The sequence below is a fragment of the Ranitomeya variabilis genome, chromosome 4 (genome assembly GCF_051348905.1).
Source record: "Ranitomeya variabilis isolate aRanVar5 chromosome 4, aRanVar5.hap1, whole genome shotgun sequence".
NCBI classification, from domain to species: Eukaryota; Metazoa; Chordata; class Amphibia; order Anura; family Dendrobatidae; genus Ranitomeya; species Ranitomeya variabilis.
The window spans coordinates 758,975,504-758,994,951 of NC_135235.1; the positions used below are offsets into that span (position 1 = coordinate 758,975,504).

General features: G+C 46.2%; 1 long non-coding RNA gene across 1 annotated transcript; it reads right to left on the reverse strand.

Moving 5' to 3' along the window:
* Positions 1-15,215: 15,215 nt before the first annotated feature.
* Positions 15,216-19,371, reverse strand: LOC143769373 (uncharacterized). The gene is made up of 2 exons (XR_013214379.1): positions 19,339-19,371; positions 15,216-16,441 (listed from the first exon to the last, which is right to left on the reverse strand). It is a non-coding gene; the product is annotated as an uncharacterized LOC143769373 (long non-coding RNA).
* Positions 19,372-19,448: the final 77 nt, after the last annotated feature.

Sequence of the window (19,448 nt, forward strand, 5' to 3'; positions counted from 1 at the left end):
GTCAGGTATATATTATTGTAGATACAGACTGTACGGGCTCCTGTCAGGTATATATTATTGTAGATACAGACTGTACGGGCTCCTGTCAGGTATATATTATTGTAGATACAGACTGTACGGACTCCTGTCAGGTATATATTATTGTAGATATAGACTGTACGGGCTCCTGTCAGGTATATATTATTGTAGATATAGACTGTACGGGCTCCTGTCAGGTATATATTATTGTAGATACAGACTGTACGGGCTCCTGTCAGGTATATATTATTGTAGATACAGACTGTACGGACTCCTGTCAGGTATATATTATTGTATATATAGACTGTACGGACTCCTGTCAGGTATATATTATTGTAGATACAGACTGTACGGGCTCCTGTCAGGTATATATTATTGTAGATACAGACTGTACGGGCTCCTGTCAGGTATATATTATTGTAGATACAGACTGTACGGACTCCTGTCAGGTATATATTATTGTAGATATAGACTGTACGGGCTCCTGTCAGGTATATATTATTGTAGATACAGAATGTACGGACTCCTGTCAGGTATATATTATTGTAGATACAGAATGTACGGACTCCTGTCAGGTATATATTATTGTAGATACAGACTGTACAGGCTCCTGTCAGGTATATATTATTGTAGATACAGACTGTACGGGCTCCTGTCAGGTATATATTATTGTAGATATAGACTGTACGGGCTCCTGTCAGGTATATATTATTGTAGATATAGACTGTACGGGCTCCTGTCAGGTATATATTATTGTAGATACAGACTGTACGGGCTCCTGTCAGGTATATATTATTGTAGATATAGACTGTACAGACTCCTGTCAGGTATATATTATTGTAGATATAGACTGTACGGGCTCCTGTCAGGTATATATTATTGTAGATACAGACTGTACGGGCTCCTGTCAGGTATATATTATTGTAGATATAGACTGTATGGGCTCCTGTCAGGTATATATTATTGTAGATATAGACTGTACGGACTCCTGTCAGGTATATATTATTGTAGATACAGACTGTACAGGCTCCTGTCAGGTATATATTATTGTATATATAGACTGTACGGACTCCTGTCAGGTATATATTATTGTAGATACAGACTGTACGGGCTCCTGTCAGGTATATATTATTGTAGATACAGACTGTACGGGCTCCTGTCAGGTATATATTATTGTAGATACAGACTGTACAGGCTCCTGTCAGGTATATATTATTGTATATATAGACTGTACGGACTCCTGTCAGGTATATATTATTGTAGATACAGACTGTACGGGCTCCTGTCAGGTATATATTATTGTAGATACAGACTGTACGGGCTCCTGTCAGGTATATATTATTGTAGATACAGACTGTACGGACTCCTGTCAGGTATATATTATTGTAGATATAGACTGTACGGGCTCCTGTCAGGTATATATTATTGTAGATACAGAATGTACGGACTCCTGTCAGGTATATATTATTGTAGATACAGAATGTACGGACTCCTGTCAGGTATATATTATTGTAGATACAGACTGTACAGGCTCCTGTCAGGTATATATTATTGTAGATACAGACTGTACGGGCTCCTGTCAGGTATATATTATTGTAGATATAGACTGTACGGACTCCTGTCAGGTATATATTATTGTAGATACAGACTGTACAGGCTCCTGTCAGGTATATATTATTGTAGATACAGACTGTACGGGCTCCTGTCAGGTATATATTATTGTAGATACAGACTGTACGGGCTCCTGTCAGGTATATATTATTGTATATACAGACTGTATGGGCTCCTGTCAGGTATATATTATTGTAGATACAGACTGTACGGGCTCCTGTCAGGTATATATTATTGTAGATATAGACTGTATGGGCTCCTGTCAGGTATATATTATTGTAGATATAGACTGTACGGGCTCCTGTCAGGTATATATTATTGTAGATACAGACTGTACGGGCTCCTGTCAGGTATATATTATTGTAGATATAGACTGTACGGGCTCCTGTCAGGTATATATTATTGTAGATACAGACTGTATGGGCTCCTGTCAGGTATATATTATTGTAGATACAGACTGTACGGGCTCCTGTCAGGTATATATTATTGTAGATACAGACTGTACGGGCTCCTGTCAGGTATATATTATTGTAGATATAGACTGTACGGGCTCCTGTCAGGTATATATTATTGTAGATACAGACTGTACGGGCTCCTGTCAGGTATATATTATTGTAGATATAGACTGTACAGACTCCTGTCAGGTATATATTATTGTAGATATAGACTGTACGGGCTCCTGTCAGGTATATATTATTGTAGATACAGACTGTACGGGCTCCTGTCAGGTATATATTATTGTAGATATAGACTGTATGGGCTCCTGTCAGGTATATATTATTGTAGATATAGACTGTACGGGCTCCTGTCAGGTATATATTATTGTAGATATAGACTGTACGGACTCCTGTCAGGTATATATTATTGTAGATATAGACTGTACAGACTCCTGTCAGGTATATATTATTGTAGATATAGACTGTACGGACTCCTGTCAGGTATATATTATTGTAGATACAGACTGTACGGGCTCCTGTCAGGTATATATTATTGTAGATATAGACTGTACGGGCTCCTGTCAGGTATATATTATTGTAGATACAGACTGTACGGGCTCCTGTCAGGTATATATTATTGTAGATATAGACTGTACAGGCTCCTGTCAGGTATATATTATTGTAGATACAGACTGTACAGGCTCCTGTCAGGTATATATTATTGTAGATACAGACTGTACGGGCTCCTGTCAGGTATATATTATTGTAGATATAGACTGTATGGGCTCCTGTCAGGTATATATTATTGTAGATATAGACTGTACGGGCTCCTGTCAGGTATATATTATTGTAGATATAGACTGTACGGGCTCCTGTCAGGTATATATTATTGTAGATACAGACTGTACAGGCTCCTGTCAGGTATATATTATTGTAGATGTAGACTGTACGGGCTCCTGTCAGGTATATATTATTGTAGATATAGACTGTACGGACTCCTGTCAGGTATATATTATTGTAGATATAGACTGTATGGGCTCCTGTCAGGTATATATTATTGTAGATATAGACTGTACAGACTCCTGTCAGGTATATATTATTGTAGATATAGACTGTACGGGCTCCTGTCAGGTATATATTATTGTAGATATAGACTGTACAGGCTCCTGTCAGGTATATATTATTGTAGATACAGACTGTACAGGCTCCTGTCAGGTATATATTATTGTAGATACAGACTGTATGGGCTCCTGTCAGGTATATATTATTGTAGATACAGACTGTATGGGCTCCTGTCAGGTATATATTATTGTAGATATAGACTGTACGGACTCCTGTCAGATATATATTATTGTAGATATAGACTGTACGGGCTCCTGTCAGGTATATATTATTGTAGATATAGACTGTACGGGCTCCTGTCAGGTATATATTATTGTAGATATAGACTGTACAGGCTCCTGTCAGGTATATATTATTGTAGATATAGACTGTATGGGCTCCTGTCAGGTATATATTATTGTAGATATAGACTGTACGGGCTCCTGTCAGGTATATATTATTGTAGATACAGACTGTACAGGCTCCTGTCAGGTATATATTATTGTAGATATAGACTGTATGGGCCCCTGTCAGGTATATATTAGTGCTGATATCAGAATGTATGGGCCCCTGTCAGGTATATATTAGTGATGATATCAGAATGTACGGGCCCCTGTCAGGTATATATTAGTGATGATATCAGAATGTACGGGCTCCTGTCAGGTATATATTAGTGATGATATCAGAATGTATGGGCTCCTGTCAGGTATATATTAGTGATGATATCAGAATGTATGGGCTCCTGTCAGGTATATATTAGTGATGATATCAGAATGTATGGGCTCCTGTCAGGTATATATTACTGATGATATCAGAATGTATGGGCCCCTGTCAGGTATATATTAGTGATGATATCAGAATGTATGGGCTCCTGTCAGGTATATATATTAGTGATGATATCAGAATGTATGAGCCCCTGTCAGGTATATATTAGTGATGATATCAGAATGTATGGGCTCCTGTCAGGTATATATTAGTGATGATATCAGAATGTATGGGCTCCTGTCAGGTATATATTAGTGATGATATCAGAATGTATGGGCCCCTGTCAGGTATATATTAGTGATGATATCAGAATGTATGGGCCCCTGTCAGGTATATATTAGTGATGGTATCAGAATGTATGGGCCCCTGTCAGGTATATATTAGTGATATCAGAATGTATGGGCCCCTGTCAGGTATATATTAGTGATGATATCAGAATGTATGGGCTCCTGTCAGGTATATATTAGTGATGATATCAGAATGTATGGGCCCCTGTCAGGTATATATTAGTGATGATATCAGAATGTATGGGCCCCTGTCAGGTATATATTAGTGATGGTATCAGAATGTATGGGCCCCTGTCAGGTATATATTAGTGATATCAGAATGTATGGGCCCCTGTCAGGTATATATTAGTGATGGTATCAGAATGTATGGGCCCATGTCAGGTATATATTAGTGATGATATCAGAATGTATGAGCCCCTGTCAGGTATATATTAGTGATGATATCAGAATGTATGGGCTCCTGTCAGGTATATATTAGTGATGATATCAGAATGTATGGGCTCCTGTCAGGTATATATTAGTGATGGTATCAGAATGTATGGGCCCCTGTCAGGTATATATTAGTGATATCAGAATGTATGGGCTCCTGTCAGGTATATATTAGTGATGATATCACAATGTATGGGCCCCTGTCAGGTATATATTAGTGATGATATCAGAATGTATGGGCTCCTGTCAGGTATATATTAGTGATGGTGTCAGAATGTATGGGCTCCTGTCAGGTATATATTAGTGATGATATCAGAATGTATGGGCCCCTGTCAGGTATATATTACTGATGATATCAGAATGTATGGGCCCCTGTCAGGTATATATTAGTGATGATATCAGAATGTATGGGCCCCTGTCAGGTATATATTACTGATGATATCAGAATGTATGGGCCCCTGTCAGGTATATATTAGTGATGATATCAGAATGTATGGGCTCCTGTCAGGTATATATTAGTGATGATATCAGAATGTATGGGCTCCTGTCAGGTATATATTAGTGATGATATCAGAATGTATGGGCTCCTGTCAGGTATATATTACTGATGATATCAGAATGTATGGGCTCCTGTCAGGTATATATTAGTGACTAGACTGTGGCCCGATTCTAATGCATCGGGTATTCTAGAATATGCATGTCCCCGTAGTATGTGATTCGCGGCAGACTGTGCCCGTCGCTGATTGGTCGAGGCAACCTTTATGACATCATCGTCGCCATGGCAACCATTATGACATCATCGTCGCCATGCTGTGCCCATCTCTGATTGGTCGAGGCCGCCCGACAAACCGTCGACCACTCCATATAAGGTATGGTCTACAAACCGCCAACCACTCCATATAAGGTATGGTCTACAAACCGCCGACCACTCCATATAAGGTATGGTCTACAAACCGCCGACCACTCCATATAAGGTATGGTCTACAAACCGCCGACCACTCCATATAAGGTATCCTGTTTGTAGACCATACCTTATATGGAGTGATTTCCAGGACAGACAGACAGACAGACAGACAGACAGACAGACAGACAGACAGACAGACAGACGGAAAAACCCTTAGACAATTATATATATAGATGATATCAGAATGTATGGGCTCCTGTCAGGTATATATTAGTGATGATATCAGAGTGTACGGGCCCCTGTCAGGTATATATTAGTGATGATATCAGAATGTATGGGCCCCTGTCAGGTATATATTAGTGATGATATCAGAATGTACGGGCTCCTGTCAGGTATATATTAGTGATGATATCAGAATGTATGGGCCCCTGTCAGGTATATATTAGTGATGATATCAGAATGTATGGGCTCCTGTCAGGTATATATTAGTGATGATATTAGAATGTATGGGCCCCTGTCAGGTATATATTAGTGATGATATCAGAATGTATGGGCCCCTGTCAGGTATATATTACTGATGATATTAGAATGTATGGGCCCCGTCAGGTATATATTAGTAATGATATCAGAATGTATGGGCTCCTGTCAGGTATATATTAGTGATGATATCAGAATGTATGGGCCCCTGTCAGGTATATATTACTGATGATATTAGAATGTATGGGCCCCGTCAGGTATATATTAGTGATGATATCAGAATGTATGGGCCCCTGTCAGGTATATATTAGTGATGATATCAGAATGTACGGGCTCCTGTCAGGTATATATTAGTGATGATATCAGAATGTATGGGCCCCTGTCAGGTATATATTAGTGATGATATCAGAATGTACGGCCTCCTGTCAGGTATATATTAGTGATGATATCAGAATGTATGGGCCCCTGTCAGGTATATATTAGTGATGATATCAGAATGTATGGGCCCGTCAGGTATATATCAGTGATGATATCAGAATGTATGGGCCCCTGTCAGGTATATATTAGTGATGATATCAGAATGTATGGGCCTCTGTCAGGTATATATTAGTGATGATATCAGAATGTATGGGCCCGTCAGGTATATATCAGTGATGATATCAGAATGTATGGGCCCCTGTCAGGTATATATTAGTGATGATATCAGAATGTACGGGCTCCTGTCAGGTATATATTAGTGATGATATCAGAATGTATGGGCTCCTGTCAGGTATATATTAGTGATGATATCAGAATGTATGGGCTCCTGTCAGGTATATATTAGTGATGATATTAGAATGTATGGGCCCCTGTCAGGTATATATTAGTGATGATATCAGAATGTATGGGCCCCTGTCAGGTATATATTACTGATGATATTAGAATGTATGGGCCCCGTCAGGTATATATTAGTAATGATATCAGAATGTATGGGCTCCTGTCAGGTATATATTACTGATGATATTAGAATGTATGGGCCCCGTCAGGTATATATTAGTAATGATATCAGAATGTATGGGCTCCTGTCAGGTATATATTAGTGATGGTATCAGAATGTATGGGCTCCTGTCAGGTATATATTATTGTAGATATAGACTGTACAGGCTCCTGTCAGGTATATATTATTGTAGATATAGACTGTATGGGCCCCTGTCAGGTATATATTAGTGATGATATCAGAATGTACGGACTCCTGTCAGGTATATATTATTGTAGATATAGACTGTATGGGCCCCTGTCAGGTATATATTATTGTAGATATAGACTGTATGGGCCCCTGTCAGGTATATATTATTGTAGATATAGACTGTATGGGCCCCTGTCAGGTATATATGCTGCGATTGTTCTCGTATGCTGATTTGGCATGAAAAAATAATCACAGATGTGATCTGCCCCATAGATACACTGGTCCGAGTGCCATGCGATGCTTTCTCACATAGCGCTCGTCCGTATTCTACGCTAGTGTGACCCCGGCCTTAAACTTATGAAGCGACACAGACCACCTGCAGTTCAGCCACCATCAATATTTAAATTACAAGTTTTTCACCATCCAAAAAAATGCTAATTTTTACCTAGTTCCATAGGTTTCTTAAAGGGAACCTGTCACCAGGTTTTCCCCATATATAGTACCACCAGCACCTATATGCCCTTATACACACCCTTCTAGAGTGCTGTACCGTATATACTCGCGCATAAGCCGAAATTTTTTTGGGCAGAAAGAGACCCTCTCGGCTTATACTCGAGTCATTGTCGGCGGGGAAGCGGCGGCTGTCACATACTCACCTGCTCCTGCTGCGGTCCCTGCATGTCCGATGGTCTCCGGGCAGCTCTTCCTGTGTTCAGCGGTCACGTGGTTCTGCTCATTAATGAATATGGACGCATAATGGTTAAGGCTATGTGCGCACGTTGCAGATTTGCTTGAGGAAATGTCTGCATGGTTAGTGCGTCTCTTAGCAGAAAACGCAGTGGAAATTCTGTACTTTTTTATGCGGATTTGATGCGTTTCTGTAAATCGTGAGCGCTAAATAAAGATATATTAAAAATAAATAAATAAAGGAATTTGATGCATTTCCTTATTCAAACTCTTCACGAGATACCCTCATTAATATTAACTAAAGACACACACACACCCATGTAGGAGCATTAACATAATTAACCAACATATGCTGTAAAAAAAAAACAACTAAGAAACCTGCGTGAAATGCAATATGTTTATTTTTCAAAAAATAAAACCTGCATGGGCTCCCGCATAATTTTCATAACCAGCAGTGGGAAAGCTGACAGCCAGGGGCGTAACGACCGCGGTCGCAGCGGTCGCCATTGCGACCGGGCCCCGCAGGTCAGGGGCCCCGGGCCGGCAGGTCAGGGCAGGGCCGGGCTGGGCATCGGGCACTTCTGGCAAATGCCAGAAGAGCCGATGCCAGTAGTGGGCCGCTGCACTGTTCCTCCCCCCCCCCGCCGCCGCCGCCGCCGCATTTAACTATACCGGCGTCTATGACACCGGTATAGTTCAATGCAATGATGGAGGAGAGCGTCACCTGACGCCCCCTCTCCCATCATTCCCCGCTCTGCCTATGACAGTACACTGCGGGTGCGCGATGATGTCATATCATCGCGCACCTGCAGTGTCCTGGGCAGACTGCAGCCACCAGGAGCAGCGCGGGCAAAAGGAAAGGTGAGGAGAGTTTTTTTTTTCTTTTTCACCGGACTGTGGGGCCATTATCGGGGGGGGGGGAGATGAGATGCGGGCTGTGCTCTATATACCCCTGTGCTGGCTGTGCTCTATATACCCCTGTGCTGCATATACCCCTGTGCGGGCTCTGCTGTATATACCCCTGTGCGGGCTGTGCTCTATATACCCCTGTGCTGGCTGTGCTCTATATACCCCTGTGCTGCATATACCCCTGTGCGGGCTCTGCTGTATATACCCCTGTGCGGGCTGTGCTCTATATACCCCTGTGCTGGCTGTGCTCTATATACCCCTGTGCTGCATATACCCCTGTGCGGGCTCTGCTGTATATACCCCTGTGCGGGCTGTGCTCTATATACCCCTGTGCTGGCTGTGCTCTATATACCCCTGTGCTGCATATACCCCTGTGCGGGCTCTGCTGTATATACCCCTGTGCGGGCTGTGCTCTATATACCCCTGTGCGGGCTCTGCTGTATATATCCCTGTGCGGGCTGTGCTGTATATATCCCTGTGCGGGCTGTGCTCTATATACCCCTGTGCGGGCTGTGCTCTATATACCCCTGTGCGGGCTCTGCTGTATATACCCCTGTGCGGGCTGTGCTGTATATACCCCTGTGCGGGCTGTGCTGTATATACCCCTGTGTGGGCTGTGCTCTATATACCCCTGTGCTGGCTCTGCTGTATATACCACTGTGCGGGCTGTGCTGTATATACCCCTGTGCCGGCTGTGCTGTATATACCCCTGTGCTGGCTGTGCTGGATATACCCCTGTGCGGGCTGTGCTGTATATACCCCTGTGCGGGCTGTGCTGTATATACCCCTGTGCGGGCTGTGCTGTATATACCCCTGTGCGGGCTGTGCTGTATATACCCCTGTGCGGGCTGTGCTGTATTTACCCCTGTGCGGGCTGTGCTGTATATACCACTGTGCGGGCTGTGCTGTATATACCACTGTGCGGGCTGTGCTGTACATACCACTGTGCGGGCTGTGCTGGATATACCACTGTGCGGGCTGTGCTGGATATACCACTGTGCGGGCTGTGCTGGATATACCACTGTGCGGGCTGTGCTGGATATACCACTGTGCGGGCTGTGCTGGATATACCACTGTGCGGGCTGTGCTGGATATACCACTGTGCGGGCTGTGCTGGATATACCACTGTGCGGGCTGTGCTGGCACCCAACACCATGTTGCAGTGCAGGAGATTCCTGCAACAGTCCGAGGCGTATCTAGGGGAAGGGGGTGGGGGGGCGTCACGGAGGTGGGGGGGGGGCCCCATTTGGAAGTTCGCACCGGGGCCCATAACTTTGTAGTTACGCCACTGCTGACAGCTGATGTTACTATTCTGGAAAGGAGCCAATAACCATAAGGCCACGTTCACACGCTGCGGGTTCCTCTGCGGGTTAATCCCGCAGCGGAATTGAAAATCTGCAGGGTAAAACCGCTGCGGTTATCCCTGCAGATTTATCGCGGTTTGTTCCGCGGTTTCCGCTGCGGGATTACTGCTGTACTATTGATGCTGCATATGCAGCAATATGCAGCATCAATAGTAATGTAAAAAATAATAAAAATTGGCTATACTCACCCTCTGACGTCGCGATCTCCCCGGCGCTGCAAGCGGCTGTGCCGACAAGGACCTTCGTGACGTCACGGTCATGTGACCGCGGCGTCATCACGGTCATGTGACCGCGACGTCACCACAGGTCCTGTTCGGCACAGCAACTGAGACCGGACGCCGCGGGCAGCGCAGAGAGGTGAGTATAGCATGATTTTTTATTTTAATTCTTTTTTTTTACACCCAAATATGGTTCCCAGGGCCTGGAGGAGAGTCTCCTCTCCTCCACCCCGGGTACCACCCGCACATTATCCGCTTAACTTCCCGCAACGTGGGCACAGCCCCATGCGGGAAGTTAGCGGTTCAATGCATTTCTATGGGTGCAGAATCGCTGCGATTCTGCACCAAGAAGTGACATGGTCCTTTTTTTCTGCAGAAAATCCGCGCGGATTTTCCACAGAAAAAAAGGATCGTCGGCACAGCGGGTTTTGTTTTCCATTAGGTTACATTGTACTGTAACCTACATGGAAAAAGGATGCGGACCCGCAGCTGCAAAACAGCTGCGGGTCCGCAGCAAAACCCGCAGCGTGTGAACATAGCCTAAAGGTTCTCAGGCTAATAATATCAGCTCACAGCTGTTTGCTTAGCCTTTACTGGCTATTTTACAGGGGGACACAAAATATTGACATAAAATCCAACCAGCAAATGCTAGGCAGACAGCTGTAGGCTGATATTTATAGCCTGTGAAGAGGCCATGGATATTGGCAGCCCCACAGGCTAAAAACCATCAGCTCTCAGCCGTCGCAGAAATGGCGCATCTTATAGATGTGCCAATTCTGGCACTTAGCCTTGCTCTTCCCACTTGCCCTGTAGCAGAGGGGTTCATAATTGTGCGGTTGATGTCACCTTTTTATTGTCAAGTAACATCAAGCCCACAGGTTAGTAATGGAGAGGCATCTATCAGACATCTCTCCATTACTAAGCTGGCCTAATGTCACCTTACAATACAAAGGTGACATTAACCCCTTATTACCCCATATGCCACCGCTACAGGGCAGTGAGAAGACAGAGGCTGAGTGCCAGAATTGGCGCATCTTACAGATGCACCTTTTCTGGGGTGGCAATAACCATGGTCCCTCTCTAGGCTATAATATCTGTCCTCAGTCACTGGCTTTCCCTCTGTGGCACAGAAAATTGTGCGGGAGCCCACACCAGTTTTTTCAGTGAAAACATTATTAAATACATACAGGCCCCAAATTTTACACACACACACACACACACACACACTACTAACCGTATTAGTCACTGACCTATATAAGTCTAACTGTTCTGCAATGGTTTACTGTATGTAAACCTTGTCTCCTATCCTGTCAGCCTCTGCAATGATTTAACAGAAGCCGACAAATTAACTATCAGCTATTCCGCTGTCCGTGTGATATATATATATATATATATATATATATATATACACACATATATATATACATATACACACACACACACATACATACACACAGACAGTACAGACCAAATGCTTAGACACACCTCATTTAAAGATTTTTCTGTATTTTCATGACTATGAAAACTGTACATTGACACTGAAGGCATCAAAACTATGTGGAATTATATACTTAATAAAAGTGTAAGGCAACTGAAAATATGTCTTATTTTCTAGGTTTTTCAAAGTAGCCACCTTTTGCTTTGATGACTGCTTTGCACACTCTTGGCATTCTCTTGATGAGCTTCAAGAGGTAGTCACTGGGAATGGTCTTCCAACAATCTTGAAGGAGTTCCCAGAGATGCTTAGCACTTGTTGGCCCTTTTGCCTTCACTCTGCGGTCCAGCTCACCCCAAACCATCTCGATTGGGTTCAGGTCTGGTGACTGTGGAGGCCAGGTCATCTGGCGTAGCACCCCATCACTCTCCTTCTTGGTCAAATAGCCCTTACACAGCCTGGAGGTGTGTTTGGGGTCATTGTCCTGTTGAAAAATAAATGATGGTCCAACTAAACGCAAATCGGATGGAATAGCATGCCGCTGCAAGATGCTGTGGTAGCCATGCTGGTCCAGTTTTGAATAAATCCCCAACAGTGTCACCAGCAAAGCCCCCCACACCATCACACCTCCTCCTCCATGCTTCACGGTGGTAACCAGGCATTTAGAGTCCATCCGTTCACCTTTTCTGTGTACAAAGACACGGTGGTTGGAACCAAAGATCTCAAATTTGGACTCATCTGACCAAAGCACAGGTTTCCACTGGTCTAATGTCCATTCCTTGTGTTATTTAGCCCAAACAAGTCTCTTCTGCTTGTTGCCTGTCCGTAGCAGTGGTTTCCTAGCAGCTATTTTACCATGAAGGCCTGCTGCACAAAGTCTCCTCTTGTTGAGACCAGGTCAATGCCACACAGAGTTCTAGCAGCAGACACATCTCTACAACAACTGTTAGGGCTTGTTTCCATTTGCGAGAAACACGTCCGTATCTCGCATGTGGAAACCAAGCTGTAGCACCTGCACTCCAGAGCGGAGCGTGCGGCCGCATAGGAACACATGGAGCTGCACGCTCCGCTCCAAAGTGCCGGCGCCACAGCTTGGTTTCCACATGCGAGATACGGATGTGTTTCTCGCAAATGGAAACAAGCCCTAACAGTTGTTGTAGAGATGTGTCTGCTGCTAGAACTCTGTGTGGCATTGACCTGGTCTCTAATCTGAGCTGCTGTTAACCTGCGATTTCTGAGGATGGTGACTCGGATAAACTTATCCTCAGAAGCAGAGGTGACTCTTGGTATTCCTTTCCTGGGGCGGTCCTCATGTGAGCCAGTTTCTTAGTAGCGCTTGGTGGTTTTTGCCACTGCACTTGGGGACACTTTCAAAGTTTTCCCAATTTTTCGGACTGACTGACCTTCATTTCTTAAAGTAATGATGGCCACTCGTTTTTCTTTACTTAGCTGCTTTTTTCTTGCCATAATGCAAATTCTAACAGTCTATTCAGTAGGACTATCAGCTGTGTATCCACCAGACTTCTGCACAACACAACTGATGGTCCCAAACCCATTTATAAGGCAAGAAATCCCACTTATTAGACCTGACAGGGCACACCTGTGAAGTGAAAATCATTCCCAGTGACTACCTCTTGAAGCTCATCAAGACAATGCCAAGAGTGTGCAAAGCAGTCATCAAAGCAAAAGGTGACTACTTTGAAGAACCTAGAATATAAGACATAATTTCAGTTGTTTCACACTTTTTTGTTAAGTATATAATTCCACATGTGTTAATTCATAGTTTTGATGCCTTCAGTGTGAATGTACAATTTTCATAGTCATGAAAATACAGAAAAATCTTTAAATGAGAAGGTGTGTCCAAACTTTTGGTCTGTAGTGTATCTCTTTAGATTTTATATACACCTATACTGTGTGTGTATATATATCTATTCTATTGTAACCTGTCAGTGTGATTTTACTGTACACTGCACCTGAACTGTCGGGCCTGTCAAAGGACACCGTTGCGTATTTCTCGCAAGTCACACTGATGGCCCGTGTGGTGCGAGTTTTTCTTGCACAAATAGACTTTCATTGGCGAGTCTCGGCTGATATACGGTGCAAATCACAGCATACTGCAATTTCACTCGCACATATACAGCCGTGAAAAAAAAAAGTGATGGGAGATTAACATTGGTTTGAGTGCTATGCGATTTTTTTCTTGCATAGTACTCGTCCGTATTCCTCTCTAGTGTGACTCCGGCCTTAAAGGGAAAATCATTAAAAATTTATATTTTTTAAAATTTGTAAAATTTCTGATTTTTTACAAAATAAAGCAAAACATATCAACTCAAGTTTACCATTATCATAAAGTCTAATATAACACGAAAAAAAAAATTAATCTCAAAATCAATGGGATGTTGAAGCATTCCAGAGTTATTACTATATAAAGTGACACTGGTCAGATTTTAAAAAATTGGCCCCGCCACAAAGGGGCTAAGAGCTTGTACATGTGAACATCGTTTCAAAGGTGGCTTACCTGTCTCAGGCAGGTTTCACACCAGCGTTCGGCAGCCTTCTTCCTCCATTAAGCCCCGCCCACTGCTGCGCCTCTTCCTTCAGCTCCTCCTAAGTCTGCAGGCGTCCCCCATCTAACATTGGGTACGCAGGCATGCCTCATTTTGAAGATGCGCTGAACTGCGTCGAACGCAACATGTTGCATTTTATTGCAGTCGGCGCAGCGTTAAAACAACGCATGCGGAGGCATCCGCTTGGCCTGCGTACCCAATATTAAAGATAGGGTATGCAGGACGCATGCAGACGTAGGCGGAACTGAATGAAGAGTTGTGGCAGTGAGCGGGGCTTAGGCTACTTTCACACTAGTCAGTCGGTACGGGCCGTCGCAAACCGTCGGCCCGACGGACAGTGTGTTTTATGTAGAACAACGTGGGCAGCGGAGGCAGTTTTACAACGCATCCGTGGCCCATTGTGAGTTCCGGGGAGGAGGGGGCGGAGTTTCGGCCACGCATGCGCGATCGAAAATGGCGGACTCGACGCACAAAAAAAGTTACATGGAACTTTTTTTGTGCCGACGGTCCGCCAAAACACGACGCATCTGTCGCATGACGGATGCGACGTGTGGCAATCCGTCCCAATGTGTTGCTAATGAAAGTCTATGGAGAAAAAACGCATCATGCAGGCAACTTTGCAGGATGCGTTTTTTCTCCAAAACGACGCATTGAGACATACAGCAAGCGACGTTAGTGTGAAAGTAGCCTTAACGGAGGAGGAAGGCTGCCATTCTCAGCCCTGCCGAACGGTGGTGTGAAACCGGCCTAAGGCTGTTATTATAGCACCTTCCATGTGTTACACAGATACATCATGGGCTTGTCCTGCCCTACGCATGAAATGAAAGGCGAAAATACAATATGGAGACTTCATCAGAGCAATGTTTTATTTACATTCAGAACTGGTTTAAGAGGAACAAATGACCATTTCCCACAGAAATCTCAGACTTTTACTTATAGAAATACTGGATAAATATCTTTTTAACATTAGATATAGAAACACTTCTAATTTTATAAAACTGCATTTTTTTGCATTGAATAACTGTATGCCTTTGCTTGTTTCATTTTATGCATTTCTAAAGTATTGTAAAACTGTAATATGCTGTTGGTGCATGCAGGCTGGACTGTCGGTTTGGTATGTGGCTCTGTTCCCCCCAGGCCTGCCTCCGATGTCTGAGGTTTCGGTGTCCCAGACCAGAGATCATAATACCGGCCATGAATTGTGAAGGACACGGCAGCCGACCCTGAGAAACATCCAAGGTGGGAACGCTCCATCATGTCGAAGAGAGTCTGCTAGATCCAGGCCTAGCAGACCAGTGCTGGTGGGTTCATGGATGCCAGGAGGGGGTTGGCCTAAAGGAAGGTCTCGTCTTTTCCTGGCGGGTCAGAGAGTTGTCCCGTTGGTTTTTTGGACAGAACATTTCCAAAACAACCAAAATTGAACAGCAGATCTCTTGGGAGGCAGACTTTAGTCCTCTGTTGCAGAAGCGAAGTACTCTTAAACTGATAGGTGCAGAGTAGGACACACTAGAAAGTTGGCGTGCATGATTGTTCAGGGCACTGGCGGTGTGGACCGGCCACCAGAGAAGGCCTAGACCGAAGCCTGGATATTTTAAGAGCAGGGTCACAGGAGCCTCTGGAAAACATGGAGGCTGCATGAATAGGAAGGTTTCCCCAGGAGACGTCCATATTGCTCAGGGGCAAACTAGGACATACTTGTCCTGTCCTTTCCATTTTTTTATTTATTTATTTTTTTTTAAAGTAGCCCCCTCACTGCCTGGTAGGATATATGTGTCCTGAAGATCACACATCATTCTTCACAGACCGATGATGAAGATGGGCATGGAATAACCTGGACGCAGACCTTTCGGCGGCTGGCACATAACGGATTAGTCTTCCCTCCCTACTCTATCTGGCTCTGGGGGGGCCAGAGGGTAGGGGGATTCGTGGCATGGACCATCCTCTCGGGAACCACAAACACTCTTGATGTGTTAGGGCCTTGCCTCATAGACCACAGATGATACGGTAGTGACAATTCTAGGTGGGAGATTAGAGTGACAATTCCACTGTCGCCCTCAAAAGCCGTATCTGAAAAAAAAGAAAAATCGTTAATAAAAAAAACCCCCAAAACCTAAGTCAGAAACTGGGCTGGGTGGTCCAGACCCATGTCTGCCTCCTACTGACATTAAGCTAAAAAGGATTAGCTTCGTGCTAGTTGGTGGTGTAGCCTCCTCTACAGGGAAATACCAAATTTTTTTTTTTTGCATAGCATAAGCAGCACACACTCATATTTTTTTTTGTGTACCCCAATGAAGCATTAGCCCCCCCCCCCCCACATCAACCAGATGGCCACACAGCATAACCTCGCTCCCCCAGTCAGAAACCTCCACCTCACATTAACCAGCGGGCCACACAGCATAACCTCGCTCCCCCAGTCACAAATATCCACCTCACATTAACCAGCGGACCCCACAGGATAAATCCAAAGCCCACCAGACATTCCCTCCCCTCAAGCGTAAATCCAAATATGACGCCCCCTGCCCCAACCATAAATCCCATCAGACACCCCCTCCAATCGAACGCCACCCCAGCTTAAACTCTCATTGGACGTCCAACCCCCACAAACCCCCATCGGACGTACAACCCCCACCGGACGCGGAACCCCCCACCCAGCAGAAACCCCCAGATGCAGACCCCCCACCCAGCACAAACCCCCATCGGACGTGGACCCCCCCACCCAGCACACACACCCCCTTCGGACGTCCAACTCCCAGAAACCCCCATCGGACGTCCAACACCCATCGGACGTGGACCCCCCCACCCAGCACACACCCCCTTCGATGTCCACCCCCCACCCAGCTTAAACCCTCTTCAGCCCCCCCAAACCCAACCCATAAGCAGGTCGCCCCCCAATAAAAGGGATCCCCCAGTAAGCAGCAGGTCACCCCCCAATAAAAGGGTTCCATCTGTAAGCAGCAGGTCGTCCCCAAATCCCACCACGGGATCCCCCCAATAGCCAGCAGCAGGTCGCCTCCCCACATTCAACGACAAGCAGGTCGCCTCCCCACATTCAACGACAAGCAGGTCGCCTCCCCACATTCAACGACAAGCAGGTCGCCTCCCCACATTCAACGACAAGCAGGTCGCCTCCCCACATTCAACGACAAGCAGGTCGCCTCCCCACATTCAACGACAAGCAGGTCGCCTCCCCACATTCAACGACAAGCAGGTCGCCTCCCCACATTCAACGACAAGCAGGTCGCCTCCCCACATTCAACGACAAGCAGGTCGCCTCCCCACATTCAACGACAAGCAGGTCGCCTCCCCACATTCAACGACAAGCAGGTCGCCTCCCCACATTCAACGACAAGCAGGTCGCCTCCCCACAAGCAGGTCGCCCTCAAATCTCACCACAGGGGTCCCCCAAATAGCCTGCAGCAGGTCACCCCTCACATGCAGGTCGCCTCCCCACATCCCACCACAAGCAGGTCACCCCCACATCCCACCACAGGGGTCCCCCAATAGCTTGCAGCAGGTCTCCTCCCACATCCACCACAAGGGTCCCCCCCCAATAGACAGCAGGTCACGCCCTCCCAAAACCCGACCACAAGCATGTCGCCCTCAAACCCCACCACCAGGGTCTCCCCAATAGCCAGCAGCAGGTCGCCCCCACTAAAAGGGGTCCACCCCGTAAGCAGCAAGTCACCTCCAAACCCCACCACAGGGGTCCCCCTCAATAGCCAGCAGGTCACCCCCAAACCTCACCACAGGGGCCCATCAATAGCCATCAGCAGGTCACCCCTCCATAAGCAGGTCACCCCCACTAAAAGGGGTCCCGCAACAAGCAGGTCGCCTCCCCAAACCCAATGATAAGGGTATGTTTCCACGGTCAGGAAACGCTGCTTGTTTGACGCTGCGCAGCGCTGCAGCGTCAAACAAGCAGCGTCCAGATGTTCCTGCATAGTGGAGGGGATTTTATGAAATCCCGTCTCCACTATGCGTGGAAACCCGCACGCGGCGGCCCTGCGACTCCGGACATGCTGCGCGTCTTTTCAGATCGCAGCATGCCCGTACACCTTGCGGGGACGCAGCGTCCCCGCAAGGCATATCACAGGGCCCTATGGGAGCGAGCGATCATCCCGGATGTGAAGAGTTAACACATCCGGCATGATCGCGTCCCAGGAAGGGGGCGGGGCTTAGCGCCGAGCGGCTTCGCCGCTGCGGCGATACCGCCGCCCCTCTGGACCGTGGAGCCATACCCTAAGCAGGTCACCCTCACTAAAAGGGATCCCCCGCACGCAGGTCGCCCCCAAATCACACCACAGGGGTCCCACCATAGGGGTCACCCCAATAGCCAGCAGCAGGTCCCCCCCCCACAAGCAGGTCACCCCCCACTAAAATGGGTCACCCCCAATAGCATGCAGCAGGTCGCCCCCCCCACAAGCAGGTCAGGGGTCCCCCAATAGCCTGCAGCCCCCCTCACACAAGCAGGTCGCCTACCACAGAAGTCCACCAAACAGCCAGCAGCAGTCCCCCCCCACAATAGCCAGCAGCAGCAGGTCCCCCCAAAATCCCACCACAGGGGTCCCCCACAATAGCCAGCAGCAGCGGAGCCTCCCAAAATCCCACCGCAGGGGTCCCCCCACAATAGCCAGCAGCAGCAGAGCCCACCAAAATCTCACCGCAGGGGTCCCCCACAATAGCCAGCAGCAGCAGAGCCCACCAAAATCTCACCGCAGGGGTCCCCCACAATAGCCAGCAGCAGCGGAGCCCACCAAAATCCCACCACAGGGGTCCCCCACAATAGCCAGCAGCCGAGCCCCCCAAAATCCCACCGCAGGGGTCCCCCACAATAGCCAGCAGCAGCCGAGCCCCCCAAAATCCCACCGCAGGTCACTCCCCACACAGACAAGTAGGTCGACCACCGCAGGGCCTCCCCCCAATAGCGATCGGCAAGTAGCATTTTTCACCCTGAAACCACTGACCTCCATGGCGTCCACAATAGTGATGGGTAGTTCGTGAGTAGTTCAAAATGAACTAATCTTCAGAGTGAACTAGTTCATCTAGTTCACCATCCTGACAGAGATTAGTTCAT